The sequence below is a fragment of the Pseudonaja textilis genome, chromosome 2, assembly GCF_049901715.1.
Source record: "Pseudonaja textilis isolate UNSWEBS1 chromosome 2, rPseTex1.2, whole genome shotgun sequence".
Taxonomy (NCBI): Eukaryota; Metazoa; Chordata; class Lepidosauria; order Squamata; family Elapidae; genus Pseudonaja; species Pseudonaja textilis.
The window spans coordinates 659,309-681,744 of NC_141991.1; the positions used below are offsets into that span (position 1 = coordinate 659,309).

Genomic DNA, 22,436 nt, shown 5'->3' on the forward strand with positions numbered 1-22,436 from the left:
AGAGGTGCTTTTGCTGGTTCTCTGAACTACCCAAAATTTCCACTACCGGTTCTCCAGAACTGGTCAGAACCTGCTGAATACCACCTCTGTAATAATCTCACAAAATATAGCATAACCGAGGCTTTTTTATGCAGTACTTTTTCCTCCATCTTTTCCCCCCGTAGTTCTCCATTAAAGTAAATGGCCTAGATAGTGGGAGTCTGTGGAGAACCTCAAAAGTACTGAAATAGCTCTTAGATGGCATTAGATGCCCTATTTTGGATGAGAAGTAGAAATATTCCAAAAGTTATTAGATTTCTTTTATCCCGCCTTTGTTACTTTATTACATACCTCAAGGCAGCAAAAAAAGTTATTTATTTGTTTTAATGTAAATAATTATATATATATATATAAAAGCGAAATACCACTCACGCATCATCACAAAATCTCCAGAACCGTAAAGCCTACAAACTTGAAATTTGGCACGTATGTTTCTCTTGGCTTCACTAAAAAAGGATTTTTCAAAATGACCATCAGAGCATTAGTATTTCCTTTATTATTATTAACACGCTCTGATGCTAAGGCGTTCTACTCCCCCTCCCCACCTGAAAAGAAATCTGTTCCAAATGCAAAACACAAGCAGAGAGAGAGGAGTTTTAGTTTCGCAGCAGCAACCCGCTTTAGTGCAGAACAGTTGATCTAAGCCACACCCAGGCTCCTTGCTGTCTCCTTCTTGCTCACACAGCAAATACGGTTTCTGTTTCCAAACAGCACTCAACCCTCTCACACACTGACAGGAAGCTAGCCAGATGAATACCGATGGATGCTGGTAGGCAGAGGCACACTTCCCCCCCCCCTTATTTTCCTCCCCCCAAACTAAGTCCAATCACACAGTTTCATAGCGAAGCATGGATACAGAGCTAGTCTATTTATAATTTAAACAAGAGAGACAGTTTGGTCTAAAGGTTAAAGTGCTGGCCTAGAAACCAGGAACCTGTGAGTTCTAATTCTGCCTTAGACGTGAAAACTGGCTGGGTGACTTTGGGCCAGATGCTTTCTCTCAGCCCAGCCCACCTCACAGGGTTGTTGTTGTGAGGAAAATAGGAGGAAAAAAGTTACCTATAAAGGCGGGATAAGAATGTAATAAATAAATCCGTAAATATTTAAATAAATAAATATTGCTTTAGTTTGGAATATTAGCCAATAATTTGGCTAATGAATTTGACAAATAAATAAACAAACAAACAGACATTAAAAGTTTTGAATCGTCTCTGATAGCTGCTTTAGTCCTGCCTCAGAAGCCCATTTTCCTGGTGGTTGTGACTTTTACCTCAAACATGAGTGTCCGTGTTAGTAGTTTATGTGTGATCACTGGAGTAGGGGAATTCAGGTCCACAAAATTACATACTTGGAGAAAATTCTTCCTGTGTGGCTAACATTTTCCAAAATCGCATCTTAAACTGATTAGTGTGATTGTACAAATCATCTGGATTTCTCTATATACATTTTTTTCTTCTTCTTCTCGTAACATTAGGAATAACCTGGTGAAATTGACCAGGGCTGGATTGGGTTGAGAAAAATTAAATCTTTCAATCCCCACATAACCAACTTATCAAGGACACAAATCTTTTGGATGGCCCATGAAATAGCTTTTTCATCCCACAAGCTGTATTTATATTACAACTTTTATTCTAATGATGAAATATGTGCATTCCGTTCTTTGCAAAGATCATTGCTGTTTTTTTCAGAATCAAGCATTACCAGGGGATGATGTGATCTGGGCTTTTGTGGAGTTATGAAGAGAGCGCAAGAAAAGGAAAATCTATCTTTTGTCATGCGTAACATTAAAACTTGGCACATTATCCATAACTGATGAGGATGATAGTCTGCACAAAACAAAAAAGTAAACTATTTACTGAACCAATGTCAAATTAATGTATGGAATTTGCTCTGAGAGTCATTGCCACAGATGGTTTTCAAAAAGGTTTGGAGAAGAAATATGTGAATGTGGAAACATTGTGCTAGGGGAGATGAATAGAATAGAGTAGAGTAGAATAAAATAGAATAAAATAGAGTAGAGTAGAGTAGAGTAGAGTAGAGTAGAGTAGAGTAGAGTAGAGTAGAGTAGAGTAGAGTAGAATAGAATAGAATAGAATAGAATAGAATAGAATAGAATAACAGAGTTAGAAGGGACCTTGGAGGTCTTCTAGTCCAACCCCCTGTTTAGGCAGGAAACCCTATATCATTTCAGACAAATGGTTGTCCAAATCTCTTCTTAAAAACTTTTAGTATTGGAGCATTTTCAATTTCTGGAGGCAAGTCATTCCACTGGTTAATTGTCCTCCCTGTTGGGAAATTTCTCCTTAGTTCTAGATTGCTTCTCTCCTTGATTAGTTTCCATTCATTGCTTCTTGTCCTGCCCTCAGATGCTTTGTAGAATAGCTTGACTCCCTCTTCTTTGTGGCAGCCGCTGAGATATTGGAAGATTGCTATCATGTCACCCTTAGTCCTTCTTTTCATCAAACTAGACATACCAAGTTCCCGCAACTGTTCTTTATATGTTTTGCCTCTAGTCCCCTAATCATCTTCGTTGTTTTTCTCTGCACTCTTTCTAGAATCTCAACATTTTTTTCTACATCGTGGCGGAATCCATTCCTGACAACGTTAAGGTTTATAGCAGTGATAGGTAACTTGGTGCTCTCTGAATACCAGTAGCAATAGCACTTAAACGTATACAGGTAATCCTCGGCTTACAACAGTTCCTTTAGTGACCGTTTGAAATTATAATGGCACTGAAAAAAGTGACTTATGTTATGACTATGTTTCCACCCTTATGACCATTGCAGCATCCCCATGGTCACGTGATTTTATATTTGGGTGCATGACAACTGGCTCACATTTATGACGGTTGCAGTGTCCCAAAGTGTGATGACCCAGGATGGGATACAAAACAAACACAGTCACAGAAAACAGATGAAGCCCCTTTTATTCCTTAACTTTGCTTCTAAGCTCCGAATATCCTTGACGGAAGACAAAAAACTCCCACACAAACAGTTACAAGAAGAAGGAAAAAAGCAACACAAACCAGGCAAGATAAGGGCTGGAGGACGTCCACAGATAACAGAACACACACTGGGAAGGACGCCAAACTCAGAGAGGAACCATAAACTAGAGATATTTCCATGCTTTGTTTCCAGCACTCGCCCATACGCATTTCTGTCCTCTTAATCAGTTGTCACAGCTGCAGCCCATGAAGAGGATCAAGGCCCTCTTCTCCCGAGTAGACAATGTTTCTTCCTTATCCTCTCCTCTCTGCATGCCCTAGGATGGATAAGGATGGGCCTCTGCCTGCCCAGCCGGCCTCTTCCCTTCCCCAGCCTCCTCCACAACCTCCGGAGCCACACTTCCACTCCCTGTCAGCTGTTCCTCCTCTCCCTCAGAGTCAGTCTCCACCAGGGGCATGATATGAGGGGTCACGTGGTCACCTTTAGCGACAAGCGAAATCAAGGAGGAAGCCAGATCCACTTAACAACTGTGTCACTACTTTAACAACCGCAGTGATTTTGCTCAATCAATGTGGCATGAAAAGTCGTAAAATGGGACAAAAATACACTTCACAAATTTCTCACTTAGTAACAACATAAATTCTGGGGTCAATTGTGATTGTAAGTTGAGGACTACCTATATACCGCCCCATAGTGCTTTAAAGCACATTCTGAGCGGTTTTCAATGCCAGCATATTGCCCCCCAACCCCAACAATCTGGCTTCTCATTTTATCTCATTTAACTAAAACAGTTAAACTCAAGAGACTCCAACGCTTAGAAACGTCAGCCAACGAAAATAAATGAAGAACGTTGTGATCCAGTAGTGGGATTCAAAAAAAATTACTACCAGTTCTGTGGGCGTGATGGCAGGGGAAGGATACTGTAAAATCTCCAGTCAGAAGTGGTATTTGCCGGTTCTCTGAACTACTCAAAATTTCCACTACCAGTTCTCCAGAACCGGTCAGAACCTGCTGAATATACCACCTCTGTTGTGTTTTAAACCAGAGCTTTTCAACCTTAACAACCTGAGGATGTGTGGTTTTCAACTCCCAGAATTCTTAGCAATGGCCATGATGGCTGGGGAATTCTGGGAGTTGAAGTCCACGCATCTTCAAGTGGCTAAGGTTGAGAAACCCTGATCTGATCCATCTGGAAAGAAGAATTACCGAACCTTTACCAAATTGTTAGTTGGTGCTACAATGGGGGGAGAGCGAGAAAGCAACGTCATAGGCAAAGTTAATACAATCACAGATAATTACACCATGAATTGATCCAAAGATTAGATTCCCAGAAGGCGAATTACGGTAGATGTCACCAGAAAGCTTTACTCATTTTGACTCTGCTATTCAGGTAGTCCTCGACTTACAACAGTTCATTTAGTGACCGCTCAAAGTTACAACGGTGCTGAAAAAGGTGGCTTATGGCTGTTTTTCATCCTTATGACTCTGGCAGCATCCCCATGGTCATAGGACCAAAATTCAGACTCTTGGCAACTGAGTCATATTTATGACGGTTCACAGTGTCCTGGCATCATGTGATTCACCTTTTGTGACCTTCCGACAAGCAAAGTCCATGGGGAAGTCAGATCTACTTAACAACCATGTTACTAACTTAACAACTTCAGTGATTCACTCAACAACTGTGGCAAGAAAGTTCATAAAATGGGGCAAAATTTACTTAACAACCGTCTCTCTTGACAATAGAAATTTTCGGCTCCTTTGTAGTTGTAAATTAAGGACTACCTGTATATCTGTTTATTTCTTACCCTATCCAACTTAAGCAGCTTGCAAATCAGAGTTTTATTATAGTTTCTAAATCAGAGAATGCAGCGCTAGGTATTTCACTAAAAGAACTGCTTCACAGGACTAAAGACATCTATTCCATATAAGAAGAAGTTATTACTATTGTTTCACTTCTTGTATACATAACGGTATAAGAGACAGACAAAATCTGCTTTGGGGACAAACTCAGGCAGTGTTTGGGGACAAACTCAGGCAGTGTTTGTTTGTTTTTGTTCACTAGATCTTTAACCAGCCTTTATTACTTTATAAGGAACCCAAGATAGTGATTATATATAATACTCTTTCCTATTCCTATGTTCCCCTCAATGATAACCCAATGAGGTGTGTTGAATTGGAAGAGGGTGATCGGCCCAAAGTCACCCATCCAGTTTTCACACCTAAGGTGGTACTAGAACTTGCAGTCGCCTGGTTTCTAGCCTACTACCTTCACCACCAGCCAAACAGGCTCCGCCAAAACTGTTTAGTTCTCATTCAAACGAAGCTTCCTTTCCTCGGTGCTAATATTGAGAAGAAAGCACCTTCTCTCCAATCGTAGCCATCTTTGGAGGCCGTCCCTTTGACTGCTGAGCAAGTTCCAAGCACAGCAAGTTATACAGAGAATGTCTTTTTCAGTGCTATTTCTGTAAAAACCCTGGCCGATGCCCCTCAGCTACGTATACTTACAAAAAAGGTTTCTGTCTCACCCCTTTCTCCTCCAACAAACTTCCCTCCCGCCTCTTCCTGTCTTTCTGGCTCACATTCAAAAGGCCAGACCTGAGACGGACTTGCCCCAGACGACTCTGTTGAAGCAGATTTGCCTAGAGAGGGTGGCCATATCCAATCAAATAAGCGAAATTAAATCAAACTAAATTTAGTCATCCAGCATGGGTAGATCTGGAACTCCTGGACCACTTTTCCAGCAATCCCCAAATAGCTGTGTTCCTTAGAAATAAAATATACACAGCAACAGACTGCTCTTTCTACGTATTCATGATTCACCTGTGGAGGTAGTTAGCAGCGTCATGTTTCTGGGCAGTGTAGAAATGTGATACATAAATACATGCATACATACATACATACATACATGCATACAAGTGCTATACCAGGGGTGTCAAACTGGATTTCTTTGAGGGCTGGATCAGCATTGTAGTTCTCCTCTGTGGTGGTGGTGGGAGGGCAGGACAGATGCTTCTTTCAGCACCCTGCTGGCCAAAACAGGGCTGAAAATGGGTCCAAAAAAGGGCCCAAAATGGGCCCCAAACCAGGTAGAAAACAGCCCCCAAACCAGACTGAAAACGGCCAAAAAATGGCTCATTTTGGGCTGTTTTCGGCCGTTTTCAGTCTGGTTTGGGGCCTGTTTTCTACCTGGTTTGGGGCCCTTTTTTGGCCCATTTTCAGCCCTGTTTTTCAGCCTGTTTTCAACACATTTTTTGGCATTTTGGGGGGACATTTTTTCAACCCGTTTTGGGCCCATTTTTCAGCCGATTTAGGCCTGGGGTTTGGGGGCTGTTTTTGGGCCTTTTTTTCCAGGCCCTTTTGGGCCTGGTTTTTGGCCCAGTTTCAGCTGGCAGAGTGCTGCAGGAGGCCATGGAGGGTGAAAACAAGGCACGGGGTGGCTGCATGCACCCCGTTTTATCCGCCAGGGGCACCGTGATCCAGTCCCTTGATATTTCCAAGCCATCCCCATGGGCTGGATTTAAGCACCCCGTGGGCTGAATACAGCCCATGGGCCTTGAGTTTGACACCCCTGTGCTATACCACACTGACTCAAAACTGCCACATCTGCTAATCTCATCCAGTCTTCCAATTTTGCATCTCTCTTTGTCCCATGAAACTCAACATCACAAACATCTTCGCTGACCAGGTTAAGACTAGGCAATAGCACAAGAATAAGATTTAAGGCTGACAGGGAGCACCCATCAAGTTATTTCCTCTGCCCAAAGGCAGAACCACAAAAATGCTGGTCTATCACTGTATATATATATTTCTTTTAACAACCCTATAATCCTTACATTGGGGTAGAATTGGGGCGACTGAATGGAGCTGAGAATTTACTAGACTGATACCCTTTCTGATAGCTACATGGAGTTCACAGCAATTACTCATTGAACCTGAAGAAAGAAATATGTGCTTCTATCTAAGATCAACCTCACAGCCTCCTGATTGTGAGATATGAGAGCTCCACCTCTTGGCCACCACACTACTCTGGTCTATGGCTTTAGTAAAGATTTGGTTTATTTATTTATTAATGTTCCACTTTTATTAATCTTATAAATAACTCGAGGAGGAGAATATACCTACAACTAGAACTCACAGTCTCCCACTTTCTAGCCTGATGTTTTAAATACCAGAATAAACTCGCTCTTGTTTTGTTTTGATTTATTAGTTTACTAACCTCTCTAGGCAGAGATTGAAAGAGGAATGTGCATAGCCAGGGGTGTGGTTACAAGCGAGGTCTTAGCAAGGGAGACTCTTGATATTTCGATTGGGAAATGGCGGTGATCGGTGCCAAGTAACCTGAAGGCTGATCCCATTCAAACCATGCAGATCCACCCAGCACGTTTTAATCAGCAACCTAGCTGGCTAAACTTCACTTCCGAGTTCAAATCCTTCCATTGTGCATCATTTTGTTTTGTTTTTTAAAAAGTGTGTGTGTGTGTGTGTGTGTGTGTGTGTGTGTGTGTGAGAGAGAGAGAGAGAGAGAGAGAGAGAGAGAGAGATTGCACTTGTAGTCTCATTATTTGGCCAAATCAATTTAGCCAGAATTGATTTCAAGAGTTATCTGCCCCGCTGTGCTCATAGTACACACTTTAAAAAGCATTTTTAACAGAATACTCGGGAGCAGGGTTTCTCAACATTACCAACTTTAAGACTGGTGGACATCTCACAGAATTTCCCAGCCAGCGCTTAGTTTGTATTCGTTTTTATTATTGTAATTAAAATCTATCCATCCATCTCTCTCTCTCTCTCTCATCTGTCTATCTCTCATCTCTCTCTATTTCTCTCTCTCTACCTCTTCTCTCTGCCCCTCTCTCTCTCTCTGTCTCTCTCTAATCTATCTACGTATCATCTCTCTCTATTTCTCTCTCTCAGTCTCTCCCTGTTTCTGTCTCTGTGTCTCTCTCATCTGTCTATCTAATAATCTCTCTGTCTTGTCTCTCTCTCTCTCTCTCTCTCTCATCTGTCTATGTATCATCTCTCTATTTTTCTCTCTCTACCTCTCTCTCTGTCTCTGTCTCTGTGTCTCTCTCTCTCTCATCTGTCTATCTATCTCTCTATTTCTCTCTCTGTCTCTCTCTCTCTCTCTCGTCTATCTATCTATCTATCATCTATCTATCTATCTATCATTTCTCTCTATTTCTGTGTGTGTGCATGTGTGTGTGTGTGTGTGTGTCTTTTCTATCTATATCATCTCTCTCTATTTCTTTCTCTCTACCACTCTCTCGGTGTGTCTCTTTCTGTCTCTCTCACATCTGTCTATCTCTCTATTTCTCTCTCTCTACCTCTCTCTCTGTCTCTCTCTCATCTCTCTATCTATCATCTCTCTGTGTGTGTCTCTCTCTCTTGTCTGTCTATCTAACTAACTAACTAACCAACTAACTAACCAGTATGACCTGTTGGCTGGGGAATTCTGGGAGTTGAAGTCCACACCTCTTCAAGCATTTTACCCTTTCTCAATTAACAAGTCTATTGATTGATTAAACAAATTTACGTGGCCTCCCAATCCACATACAGTGACTCCAGTGGTATATAGCTTTAAAAATCCACAACATAAAATCCATCAAACCTCACTACCCTGTGATGGCAACAGATACAGTCACACTACTAGCTACTTAATTAGGTCTGTATCTCCTGTAGTCCACATGTCAGTGGACAAAGCCATGTCTTCAGGCCTTCCAGAAAAGTAACAAGGTGTAGGAAAGAAATCTTATCTTTACAGGAACAATATTACATAGAAAGGGAGCCACCACTGAGAAGGCCCTTTTTTCTTGGTCTTGCCAGGTGTCCTTCCCTAACGGATAGGACCTACAACATACCCTACCTTCTCATTCTGGTGGCTAAATGGTTGTTATTAGGGAGAGGCAGTCTTTCGAATAACCTGGCCAACAGGTCAGCACAAGAAAAAAACAAACAAGAGTTTTAAGTCATCTAAATGGGTATAATTTTTATTTTAGTATGCTCTGTCCCATATTTGGGTAGACCAGGCTGCCCTGATAGACTGGTTTCACAGGAAAACACTTAAGTCATCTAAATATTATGATTGAATTTACCACAGCTGGGCTGTAAAAGTCCAGAAGGCCACTAGGTGGTAGCAAAGAAATAGGAAGCCATCTCTTTGCTGCACAGAGTTGCCCTCCCAGGTCAAAGTCTAGAGAGATTCTCAATCATCCAGATCATGGTTGTCCCAAAGGTGCTTTTTCAAGAGCCAAGTGGACTTTCTGGGGGGGTGGGGGTGTTTGTTTGTTTGAAGACATTCGCTTCTCATCCAAGAAGCTTCTTGCATGAGAAGCAAAACGTCTTCAATGAAAAACCAGAAAGTCCAGTTACTCTTGAAAAAAAAGTACCTTTGGGATTTCTGGTTCAAAATTGGCTTAGTGTTTTGCTCTCAATGTGGTTGACCTGTAGAGGACTATGGAATATCTACCTAGAAAGTGGATAAGATAATATGGGTTCTCCTCAGATGTCTGTGGAGATTCTCAGTCATCTAGATCACATTTGTCTCAAATTTGCTTTTTCAAAATGCAACTGGATGGTTTTATTCCAGCAGGAGGAGGAGGAGGAGGAGGAGGAGGAGGAGGTGGAGGAGGAGGAGGAGGAGGAGGAGGAATGAGAAGGAGAAAGAGAAAGAGAAGGAGAAGGAGAAGAGGGAGTAGAAGAAGAAGGAGAAGGAGGAAAGGAGGAAGGAAGAGAAGGAGGAGGAGGAGGGCAAGAAGGAGAAGGAGGAAAAGGAGAAGGAGGAGGAGGAGGAGATGAAGGAGAAGAAGGAGGAGGAGGAGGAGATGAAGGAGAAGAAGGAGGAGGAGGAGGAGATGAAGGAGAAGAAGGAGGAGGAGGAGGAGATGAAGGAGAAGAAGGAGGAGGAGGAGGAGGAAAAGAAGGAGGAGGAGAAGGAGGAGGAGGAGAAGGAGGAGAAGGAGAAGGAAAATGAGGAAGAGAATGAGGAGGAGAAGGAGGACAAGAAGGAGAAGAAAGAGGAGAAGGAAAAGGAGATGGAGAAAGAGAAGGAAGAGAAGGAGAAGGAGGAGAAGGAAAAGAAAAAGAAAATGTTTTGCTTCTCATCCAAAAAGCTTAATCCTTTTTTATTTTCATGCAGACATTTCATTACCCATCTCAGTGACGTCTTCAATGCTTCAGAGCAAACCCCACCCTTCTTCACACTGAAGATGTGACCTAGACAGGTAATGAAACATCTGCACGAAAACAACCAAGCCCAGAGAGCACAAAAGAGTACACAATTCAACCCTGAGCTACAGGGACTCTCTTCCCTTAGTACCCTGACCTGCCCACCTGCCCAAATTCCATGAGGTCCAGTCTGGACTCAAATACTCTATAACAGTATTTGTAAAGTATGCTTTACTGCCTTAGAACATAGAGGTCTTGAATGGGGCCATCTGGAATGGGCCAACCCTAACAAATCATCATCCGGATCGACCACTAATAATAGTTCATTTATTTGGCACGGATTTGAGAATAAGGCACGGAAACTTTGCAACACCTTTACCAGGCAGTTAAGTTGAACCACTTGCTCCCAGATAGGAGGATCAGACATGTTTAATACCGGGATGGGGAGCCACCAGGAAATCCACAGAATAAGACAAAAAAAGCATGCCCTGGCAAACCATGTTATATAATTGCTACGGAAAGTTTGCAACCAGTAGGAACGGAGCTCAGAAATGGAAAATTGGGGACTTCTGCTACTAGATCTATTACTGTTACTAAGAGGAAGTTTACTCATCTATGTGAGACCCAGTCAAGTCTTATTGCAAACCGCAAATTAATACAGATATTAATTCCTTCTCCGTCTCCCTGACATGTCATTTCCCTGGATTTCGATGACCCTTTTTGAGTTAGTAGCCAATCCAGCCTCAGGTGAAACCTCTCATTTATTCTGCTTGATTTTACAATTAATTTTGCAATTTTTCTCCCCCTGCCTTGTTCTACCTCTAAAAGATCATATCTTTTACATTTTATTTAGCACACATCCCTTTTCCTCCTTACTGGTGTCTGCCTAACTCTTCCTCAATTTCTCTTTCTGTGGTCCTCTGACCTGTGGTCAGGGATGATGGGATTTGGAGTCATACTACTCTTCCTCTGTCTCTGCCCTGCTAAGCAGTTGCCTGTCATCTTCCTCTGCTATCCTCCTACCTCAGTTCTTCCCAAACCCGAGTAAATTATCCCAAATGAGGTAAAATTAGTTTTCCTTTGAGTAACAACATTCAAATCCTTTGCCCAATCACAACAGGGATTTTTTGATACGTGATTTGGGGTGACGAAGAAAAGGGTTTAGGAAGTACCGTTCTATCTTGAAGAGGAGAATATTTGTAGCTCACAGTTGACCTGAGAGATCCTTGGTGCTCTAGTGACTAGCATTGATGGTGTTACCAAGTTTGGGTAATGAAACAACTGCAAGAAAACAACCACGCTCAGGTAGCACCTAGGATCCCTCACTGTTCTATGTATTACACGCTGGTCTATCTAACTCTGGAATACTCTACCTGACTCTGGTTTCTTCCCCAAACCCCCAAAACTTTAACCTCAGACTGTCTACTATTGACCTCACCCCTTTCCTAAGAGGTCTGTAGGGGGCGTGCATAAGCGCACCAACGTGCCTACTGTCCCTGTCCTATTGCTTCTGTTTATTTTTCTTATATGTATTCATTTCATTCATTCATATGTTTATACATACCTGTTATCTTGTAAGCAATTGACAAATCAAATCAATAAATAAACTTGATGCTTCTCAGATTTGGCAACTTCAAGATATGTGGACTTCTACTCCCAGAGTTCCCCAGACAACCAATGATGTGTGACTGTCTGGAGAACCCTGGGAACTGAAGCATATCTTAAAGTTGACAAGTTTGATAAACACCGATCCACTCATCCATCTTCAACTGTTTTCCCTCTTCTCTCTTTCCAGCTTCTAATATTCTTTTATCAGTGTTTTTTTTTAAAAAAAAAAAACTTGGCGGCACATAGGAAATTGGGATAGACTGTATTATATTCACATTGATCTTCCTTCTGTTCCACTTTCTTCCCTCTCTTTCCTGTTTATGACTCTGCTCACTCCATCCAAGAATATTTACTGTTTTAGCTATATTTGTCAGAGAGCCAGGCTAGCCATAACACAGTGGAAACCAGATAGCATTGTCCAGGCTAATAATATTAATACATTTTGTTCAAAGACAGCAGCTACCTCACATTTCACCAGCTACCTCATATTTCCTTACCAAAGTGAGCTGCAGCCATGAAATCTTATGCCTTTGAATTAAATGTGTTGATCTGAAAAGATTCTACCATACTTCAGATTTTGAGTTCATGTTTACATAGTACAATTACTATACAAACAAGTAGAATTAATGACTACAAAATATTCTCCACTTTGTGCCTGCTCTTTTTTTTCTCTCCAGCTGTCCCCACAAATTTGATTGTTCTACTTAATCTGAATCAAAAAGAACATTTAAAAAATGCCTTTGAGATTAGATCTACCTCCATACTACAAGTTAGATGCTCCGGGAAGTTTCTAACACCAGAAAAGTGCCTGGAAAGTCAAGATAACAGAACAACAGAATAACAGAGTTGGAAGGGATCTTTGAGGTCTTGTAGTCCAACCCTCTTTCAGGCAGGAGACCCTATACCATTTCAGACAAATGGCTGTGCAATCTCTTCTTAAAAACCTTCACTGATGAAGCATCCACAACTTCTGTAGGTGAGCCGTTCCTTTAATTAATTCCCATCCATTACTTCTTGTTGTTCCTTCCGGTGCTTTGTAGGACAGATTGATCCCCTCTTCCTCGTGGCAGACATTCAAATATTGGAACATGCCTATCATATCACCCATTTCCCAAACTGGACCAGTTCAGTTCCATCTAGCTAGGACTGCAGACACCTTCAGAATATCCATATGTCTAACTAATTTCAAAGATCATCTACAACAGATTAACATAGCTTGTAACTGGCAGTTCCTTATACTAGAATAGAATAGAATGGAATGGAATGGAATGGAATGGAAGGGAATGGAAGGGAAGAGGAGAAGAGAAGAGAAGAGAAGAGAAGAGAAGAGAAGAGAAGAGAAGAGAAGAGAAGAGAAGAGAAGAGAAGAGAAGAGAAGAGAAGAGCTGGAAGGGACCTTGGAGGTCTTCTAGTCCAACCCCCTCCCTAGACAGGAAACCCTACACCACTTCAGACAAATGGTTATCCAACATCTTTTTAAAAACTTCCAGAGTTGGAGCAATCACGACTTCTGGAGGCAAGTTGTTCCACTGATTAATTGTTCTAACTGTCAGGAAATTTCTCCTTAGTTCTAAGTTGCTTCTCTCCTTGATGAGTTTCCACCCATTGCTTCTTGATCTGCCCTCAGGTGCTTTGGAGAATAGCTTGACTCCCTCTTCTTTGGGGCAGCCCCTAGCTGCCGGTATTCCAGATTAAATTTGATCCGGTATCCCAGACTAAATTCTTTTTCAGGGAAGGGAGCCTTAAAACTTCCTTCCCTGCGCTCACGTTCACTGTCTCCTCACCTCCTGTCTTTCAAACATTTTCTCTATCCATCATCCTAATTTAGTTCTCTCTCTCTCTCTCCCTCTCTCTCCACAGAAATATCGCTTTGATTTTTGATTAGACAAAAGCAAGGAAGAAAGCTAACATCTGTGCCTCAAACATCTGGATCTCCCTCTCCAGATCCTCATCTTACCCCATCCATGCTTTTTACAGTATCTTTTCATTTTTTCCCGCATGTCCCGTTGTGCCCAAGAAGTCACCCAAAAACATCTCCATAATGATCCCTTTGCAAATCCCCTCTTCCTTTATGGGTGAAATGGGATCTCCTCTGTCACCCTCCCTACCCTCTGAAGGACCCGCTCCTTGCAGGTTTCCCATCTTACTTGCAAAAGTTAGATGCTCAGGCTGGAACAGAGTTGCATTCATTCAACCCGTTGCTGCCTCTCGGAGTGTTTCACTCCTTCTTTCTCTCTCTCTCGGCGGAGTCTCTGCCCTGGAGAGAGGAGGAGACAACCTTCTGGCCATCGGATTTCCTGGCTCAGAGCAGCCCTGGCGTGAGAGCAAACATATGTGCCTCACAAATGTGTGTGTGTGCGTGTGTGTGTCCATCTGTGTGCAACACACACAGACAAACCCACACCCAAAACTCATTCACTCCCTCCTTGGTTTGGAATCAGCCAGCGTCTGACACAATTGCCATGAGATCATAAATGGGAATGGCTGATAACCATCTTGGCATGTGAGGAAGAAGGATGCTTGGGAAGGCCTCTTCTTCCAACACTTCCAGCCTTTTTCTCTTCTCCTCTACCCGTCCCCCTTCACCTGTGTATCCAGGCCTTATATATCTACCAAAACTTTGGATCAGAATAACAGGGTTGGAAAGGGACCTTGTAGGTCATCTAGTCCAACCCCCTGTCTAAGAAGGAGACCCTGCAACATGTCTGACAAATGGCAATCCCATCTCTTCTTCAAAGACTCCGGTGATGAAGCTCCTACAACTTCCGAAGGCAACTTCTGTTCCATTGGTTAATTGTTCTCACTGTCAGAAAATGTCTCCTTATTTCCAGGTTGAATCTCTCCTTGTTCGGTTTCCATCCATTATTCCTTGTCTGGCCTATAGGCGCTTTAGAAAATAGCTTGATCCCTTCCTCCCTGTGGTAGCCCCTCAAATATTGGAAGACCGCTATCATGTCTCCCCTCTTTACTAGACTAGCCAAGCCCAGTTCCTGCAACCGTTCTTCGTATGTTTTAGCCTCCAGTCCCCTAATCATCCTGGTTGCTCTTCTCCCTTCCTCTCTGTGGCAGCCCCTCAAATATTGGAAGACCGCTATCATGTCTCCCCTGGTCCTTCTCTTCACTAGACCAGCCAGGCCCAGTTCCCGTAACCGTTCCTCGTATGTTTTAGTCTCCAGTCCCCGAATCATCCTAGTTGCTCTTCCCTGCACTCTTTTTCTAGAACCTCAACATCTTTTCTATAGTGTATAGAAGCAAGTGTTCTCTTCTGGGTCCAACCCCAAGCAGGAGCCCCTTGCAACATTTCAGACAAATGGTTATCCAATTCTTAAAAATGGCTATCTTCTTCTTAAAAACCTCCAGCGTTGGAGCACCCGCAACTTCTGAAGACAAAGCTGTTCCACTGATTGTTTTCACTGTCAGGAAATTTCTCCTTAGTTCTAGTTTGGAAGACTGCTAGAACATGTCACCCCTAGTCCTTCTAAGGGTTAATTACAGGTAGTCCTTGATTTAGAAAAGGTCACTTAGCAACTATTGGAAGTTACAAAGGAACCCAGAAGAGGACTTACAACACAGATCTGAAGTTCCTACAAACATCCTTCCCACAATCGCATGACTACCCACTGGGCACTCATAGCAACACAACCGTACTTGTCACCTTTTCTAGAACCCTGTGGTCACATGACTGAATTTTATGTCAGTTTTGTTGAAAACCGGCCCGCTTCTTGTTTTCGGCAAACCTACCTAGTGAATGATGAGTTTACTTAATGATTGTGGCATTCACTTAATAACCACTTAATAACCATTCCAAAAAAAGATCATAAAATCGGGTCAGTCACATGGCTGACCTGTTTTATGACCGATATGATTTACGACTGATTTAGATCTGTAACAGGTGGGCTTCATTATTGTCATAAATCAAGAACTACCTGCATTCAGTACATCTTCTCAACTTAAATCTTCAGTGACTATACACCCTTTATTAATAACAAAGAGTTCTTTATTTCACAAAACTGCCCTTTAGATACATTTAATTTAATTATTTATTTTCTTGACTTTTTGCTCTTGAATTTTCCTATGTATACCAAAGTTATAAATCTAAACAATAAAAACAATAATGCTTATAAACTTCTTTCAGATTTGTTGGAATTCATTGTTTCAATGTATTTTTATGCAACAACTACAGTCATAGATAGCCAGTAGATGGCAGTGTTTACAAGTTTGGATTTAAGGTATATACTCTACGCTCTTTTGTTCTAGATAGAGTCTCTTGATTTCTCTTACAGTTAAAAACAGTTGAGCAGTGAAGCACATGGTGACTGTGCTCTTTGCTAGCTCTGTGATGCTATATATAAACAGAATTTCTAACAAGATTTTCCCCTTTTTCAGGTTTCTTCATTTTTTTCAAGAAAATAGGGTCAACTATATACATATCCGTAAAGAAGGGGAAAATATTTAATTCCTCTTTTACCCCATTGGTCCTTTTGATCACAAGGATCAGGGTTTCCAACCATTTTAGGGCCAGAAGTATGAAAACTGTAATACTAATAAAGAAGAATATTTGTAACTCGGATTGACAGGAGGGCTCCTTGGTGCTCTCTGGGTTGTTTTCCTGCAGACGTTTCATGACACAAACTGGGAAACATCACCAGTGTTAGCATGTCCTAGATGCCACTAACACTGATGATGTTACCTAGTTTGGGTAATGAAATGTCTGCAAAAAAACCAACAACAACAACAACTCAGAGAGCACCAAGGTCCCTCAGGAAAACTACTGTGTAATATAATAATTCTTCAATAAAGCTTAACTGAGTTTAAAGGAAAGGAAAGGCCCAGTGAGAAAAAAACCAAAATGCTGATTAGACTGAATTTGCAGTGCTCCTCAGCTTGCTGGGGTCTGCTATCTTCTGCTATCCCATAAGTTGCCTACCCTCAAACTCTAGAGGTAAGTTGCCTTTGACTCCCTCTCTTGATCTACAGGAGGACTGGTATGAACTTGATTAGAACAAAGGATTTTCTTCCCACAACAAAGAACTTGGTTAATGGGATTTACTGCCACAGAAGGTGATGAAAGCCCTTGTGCCTGGGAAGGTTTTAAAAAGGGATTAGGTAGTTCAGTTTCCATTCAAATCAACAGAAGAAGATCATGAAATGAGTTCTCTAAAAAGAACAGGTGGCTCAGGAGTGGAAGTGAACGGAAGACGTATTGTAAAGAGGAACACACACGTTGGTCTGGCATCCACCACAAGTTAATATCTGGGATTGCATTAAAAAAAATAAAACAAATCCCGACTCAATTCTAAAGTCCCTAAGAAGGAAGTTGAAAAAATAAAACCCTCTTCATCGGAGAAGAAAATGTGCAGGTACCTGTAGTTGAAACACCTTTTGGCATTGCACAAACATGTTATCTTGTCCTTCAAAATCTCCTGAGCCATCACTGCAGCTGCCCCCCCCCCAAAAAAAAGCCAATGGAATTTTAGGCTACATTAACAGAGAGACAGAATCAAGATCACGTGAAGTGTTAATACCACTTTATAATACCTTGGTGAGGGACGCGGTGGTTCAGGGGCTAAGACGCTGAGCTTGTCGATCAGAAAGGTTGGCAGTTCAGCGGTTCGAACCCCTAGTGCCGCATTATGGAGTGAGCTCCCATTACTGGTTCCAGTTTCTGCCAACCTAGCAGTTCAAAAGCATGTAAAAATGCAAGTAGAAAAATAGGGGCCACTTTGGTGGGAAGGTAACAGCTTTCCATGTGCCTTCGGCTTTTAGTCATGCCGGCCACATGACCATGGAGACATCCTCGGACAGCGCTGCCTCTTCGGCTTTGTAACAGAGATGAACACCGCCCCCTAGAGCTGGAAACAACTAGCACATATGTGCGAAGGGAACCTTTACCTTTTTATAATACCTTGGTAAGACCAAACTTGGAATACTCCAGCCAGTTTTGGTCGCCATGATGTAAAAAAGATGTTGAGGCTCTAGAAAGAGTACAGAGAAGAGCAACAAAATGATTGGAGGGTTGGAGGGTTGGAGACTAAAACATATAAAATATGGATGCTGTAAAGAAGGAACTAGGAGTGACATGACAGCAATATTCCAGTATTCGAAGGGCTGCTATAAAGAAGAAGGGGTCAACTTAGGCAAAATTTGAGAATTAGAGGACTGAGGATTAAATCAGAAGAGTATAAACTACAAGCTTTCGCGGATGATATGGTTTTCTTTTTGGAGGAGCCTATAGAAAAAGGACATAACTTGTTAGAAGAATTAGAACGATTTGGAGAAGTTGCAGGACTCAAAATTAATAGGAAAAAAAATGAAACTAATGACTAAAAACTTAACAGGAGACCAGAATAAAGAGTTAGAGGCATCAGTGGGAATACAGGTGACAAAAAAAATTAAATACCTAGGAATTTGTCTAACTCCACAAAGCAAATCACTAAAAGAAAACAATTATGACAAACTACTCCAACAATCTAAGAAAGATTTAGATTCCTGGAGTAAATTACAGCTTTCTTTACTGGGCAGGATTGCCTTGATTAAGATGAATATACTTCCAAAATTTCTATATTTATTCCAGACAATTCCAATCAAATGAAATAAAATTTTTTTTTATAGAACTAAATAAGATAACGCTAACATTTATTTGGCAGGGGAAAAAAAGCTAAGATCAACGTAAAAGCCTTACAAGATTTGAAAAGCAGAGGAGGGTTAGCCCTGCCAAACTGGGAAATATATCACACAGCAGCCATTTTACTATGGATAAAGGAATGGGTGAATCTAACCAACAAAAGAACACTAATATTAGAAGGCCACGATATGCAGAAAGGATGGCACGCCTTCCTGTGGGAAACTGGGAAACCCAGGCAATCATATTTCCATAGGCACCTTATCAGGGACTCGCTACTAACCAATTGGAAAAAAGTACGTAAAAAAATCTATCTAAAAATACCGATTTGGCTTTCTCCAATGGAAGCAATAGTACACCCTAATAATTTGGATATAACTAAAATGATTAAATACGAGAATTTATTAGACCCACAAGGAAAGCTGAAAACATGACAAGAATTACAAGAGTGAGGATTTACAATTGATCAGTGGGTGTACCTTCAAATCCATAGTAGATATAAACAAGATATTAAGGAATTCGGAATCTACAATAAATTACAGACTTTAGACAAACTTCTATTAGGACCGAATAAAAAATATATATCTAAATTCTACAAACACTTATTGGAAACGGAACTAGAACAAGAGATTGTCAAGGGAAATATGATTGCGTGGAGCAGAAACGTGGGACAGACTATTACCTTAGCAGATTGGGAAAGGATCTGGAATAGGAACATTAAGATCACGAAATCAGCAGCCTATAAAGAAAACTCATACAAAATGTTTTATAGATGGCACCTGTCCCCTTCGAGATTGGCAAAAATGCACCCCAACACGAGTCCCAAATGTTGGAAATGCCAAAACATAGAAGGTACCTTCTTCCATATGTGGTGGTCATGCAAAGAAACTCAGAAACATTGGCAAAAAAAATTAGGCATTGGCTAGAGGAGATTACTAAGGAACAAACTGAGTACAAACCAGAGTCCTTCCTTCTAGGAATTTTTGATAAACAAGTATCCAAAAAATCGAAGTATATTATAATTCATATCCTAACCGCAGCCAGACTGGCGTTCGCTCAGTGCTGGAAATCACCTTCTATCCCCACTGAACAAATGATCATTCAGAAAATTTTAGAATGCGCCGAAATGGACAAACTAACCCAATCATTAAAAAATAAAGAATCCTCAACCTATTATAACAATTGGATTCCTTGGTGCAATTGGCTAAATCAAAGATAGACTATTTTGAGAAAAATTGTAGCCAAGGGCTACCTAAGCAGAGTTAATGAAAAGTACTGCTGATGATATATTTGAAGAAAGGATCTTACAGACAGTCACAAAAATATGGTTTTATTTTAACTGTTTTTCCCATTCTATCCCCCCTTTCTCTTATCCTTCCCTCTCTTCCCTCATTTGCCCTTCTCTCTTTCCCTCTCGGCCTCTGCCAAGGCCTGTTGCTTTCTCTTCTGTATATAATTTATAGATGTGTTGTTTTTAATGGTAAAATTAATAAAGTTTTTCTAAAAAAAAAAGAAATCATGGGAGCTCCATCACTGGAGGTATATATGGAGCTATAACTGGACAGCTGTTTGTCTGAAATGGTATAGGGTTTAACAGATTTAACAGATAACAGATTTAACAAATTTAACAGATAATCAGAGTTGGAAGGGACCTTGTAGGTCATCTAGTCCAACCCCCACCCAAGTGGGAGACCCTACAACATTTCTGACAAATGGCAGTCCAATCTCTCCTTGAAAGTCTCAAGTGATGGCACTCCCACAACTTCCGAGGGCAACTTCTGTTCCATTGGTTGATTGTTCTCACTGTCAGAAAGTTTCTCCTTATTTCCAGGTTGAATCTCTCCTTGTTCAGTTTCCCTCCATTATTTCTTGTCTGGCCTACAGGTGCTTTAGAAAATAGCTTGACCCCCTTCCTCCCTGTGGCAGCCCCTCAAATATTGGAAGATTGCTATCATGTCTCCCCTGGTCCTTCTCTTTACTAGACTAGCCAAGCCCAGTTCCTGCAACTGTTCCTTGTATGTTTTAGCCCCCTATTCATCCTGGTTGCTCTTCTCTGTACTTTTTCTGGAGTCTCAACATCTTTTTTATAATGCGGTGAGCAAAACTGGATGCAGTACTCTAGGTGTGGTCTTACTAAGGCTTTATAGAGTGATATTAGTACTTCCCTTGATCTTGATTGTATCCCTCTGTTAATACAATTTAGGATTGCATTAGCGGCGGCAGCTGCACACTGCTGGCTCTTATTTAGCTGATTGTCCACTAAGACTCCAAGATCCCTCTCACAGTTACTGCTATTGAGCCTGGTTTCACCCAGTCTATATGTGTACTTTTGGTTTTTCTTGCCTAAGTGTAGGACTTTACTTTTCTCTACATTGAATTTCATTTTGTTAGATATGGCCCAGTGTTCTAGTCTGTCAAGATCCATCTGGATCTTGAGCCTATCTTCTTGGGTGTTAGCTATTCCTGCCAGCTTAGTGTCATCTGCAAATTTGGTAAGTTCCCCTTCTATTCCCTCATCTGAGTCGTTAATGAAGATATTGAAGAGTACTGGGCCTAAGACGGAACCTGTGTACTTTCCGCCATATACACTTAGACCCATTAAGGACTACTTGTTGAGTATGGTTTGCCAGCCAGTTGCAAGTCCATCTAGTGGTTGTGCTATCTATTCCACTTTTTTTCTAGCTTACTAAGAAGTAGGTTGTGGTCTACTTTGTTGAATGCCTTGCTGAAATCTAAATATATTATGTCCACAGTATTTTGCTGGTCTACTAATTTAGTCACCATGTTGAAGAATGAAATAAGATTGGGTCTCCTGCTTGAGCAGGGGGTTGGACTAGAAGACCTCCAGAGTCCCTTCCATCTATGTTATCCTGATCTCTAACTACATGGGGACTTTAACCTCCACCATCCCCATAAAAAAATGAACTACAGGCAATCCTCAATTTACAACTGTAATGGAACCTATGGTTATCACACGATTGACCTGGTTTTAGGACCTTTTCTGGCGGTTGCCACTAAGAGAATGTGGCAATTATAAAGCAAACTGTTGTATATAGACATTTGCATACTCCTAATACTACATTCTGATTGGACGGCTATTGCCGCCTATCGATTGGTTACTAAACTACCGTTGCGATTGGTCCTCCTGATGGTGGGAAGTTTAAGAAGATGTCATTGGCCGCGAGCAGCCGCTATAAAAGAGGCTGCCGCGGCTCCGGTTTAGTTGAAGTTACTGAGAGCTAATAAAGAGCTGAATTCAACCCTGGTCTCGAGTCTGATCTTTTCCCGCAACAGAACACAAACCCGGCGGTCATTCAGCGAATACCAAAGCTTTTCAGGGAACTCACGATTCACTATGGAGCATTTTTGCCCAAAACTGAAAAGTCAATGCCAGTTTGGGGCAAAAAAATCTCATACGTTTTGGTCACGTGATGGCAAGATGTTGGAAACAGCCAGAAATGTGGGCAAGATGTTCAACCCCGAAAATTTAGTTGCATGACAGAGGGAGGTCATTGGAACTTTGGAACTGGCTCCTAAGTAACTTTTTGGAGTTTCCTCATACCTCAAACGTTTGCTAAGCAACCAGTTGTAAGTGGAGGAGTATCTGTAACCAGTGGTGGGATTCAAATTTTTTTACTACCGGTTCTGTGGGCGTGACTTGGTGGGCATGGCAGGGGAGGTTTACTGCAAAATCCCATTCCCTCCCCACCTCACTAACCTGCTTTCCAGCTCCGTTCTCCTGTGCAGGGCAACAAAAGAAGGCCAATCAGCTGGGACTCAATGGGAGGCAGAGAATAGATTGGGGCAGGGCCAGTCAGAGGTGGTATTTGCCAGTTCTCCGAACTACTCAAAATTTTTGCTACCTGTCGTATATCTCATACGCACAAAGGACGCGAGGCAGTGACTTGGTTCAACTCTTTATTCGGGTAAAACACAAGACGGGGAAGTGGGGAAGAAGCGCGGCTTAAAGACCTTCTGCTGAGTGCTGCGGCCAATCGGGTCGTTTTGAATCGCCCGCGATCGCTCAGCCAATCGCGGGCGGTCCCGAGCGACCAATC

General features: G+C 41.7%; 1 protein-coding gene across 14 annotated transcripts in view; it reads right to left on the reverse strand.

The window, feature by feature from the left end:
• TNXB (tenascin XB) overlaps positions 1–14,042 on the reverse strand; it is a 131,524-nt gene extending 117,482 nt beyond the window's left edge. For all 14 annotated transcript variants that reach the window (XM_087923275.1, XM_087923276.1, XM_087923281.1 and 11 more), the window contains exon 1: positions 13,904–14,042. The gene's annotated coding sequence lies outside the window, so the exon portion shown is untranslated. The remainder of the gene's footprint in view (positions 1–13,903) is intronic.
• Between the last annotated feature and the right edge of the window lie 8,394 nt (positions 14,043–22,436).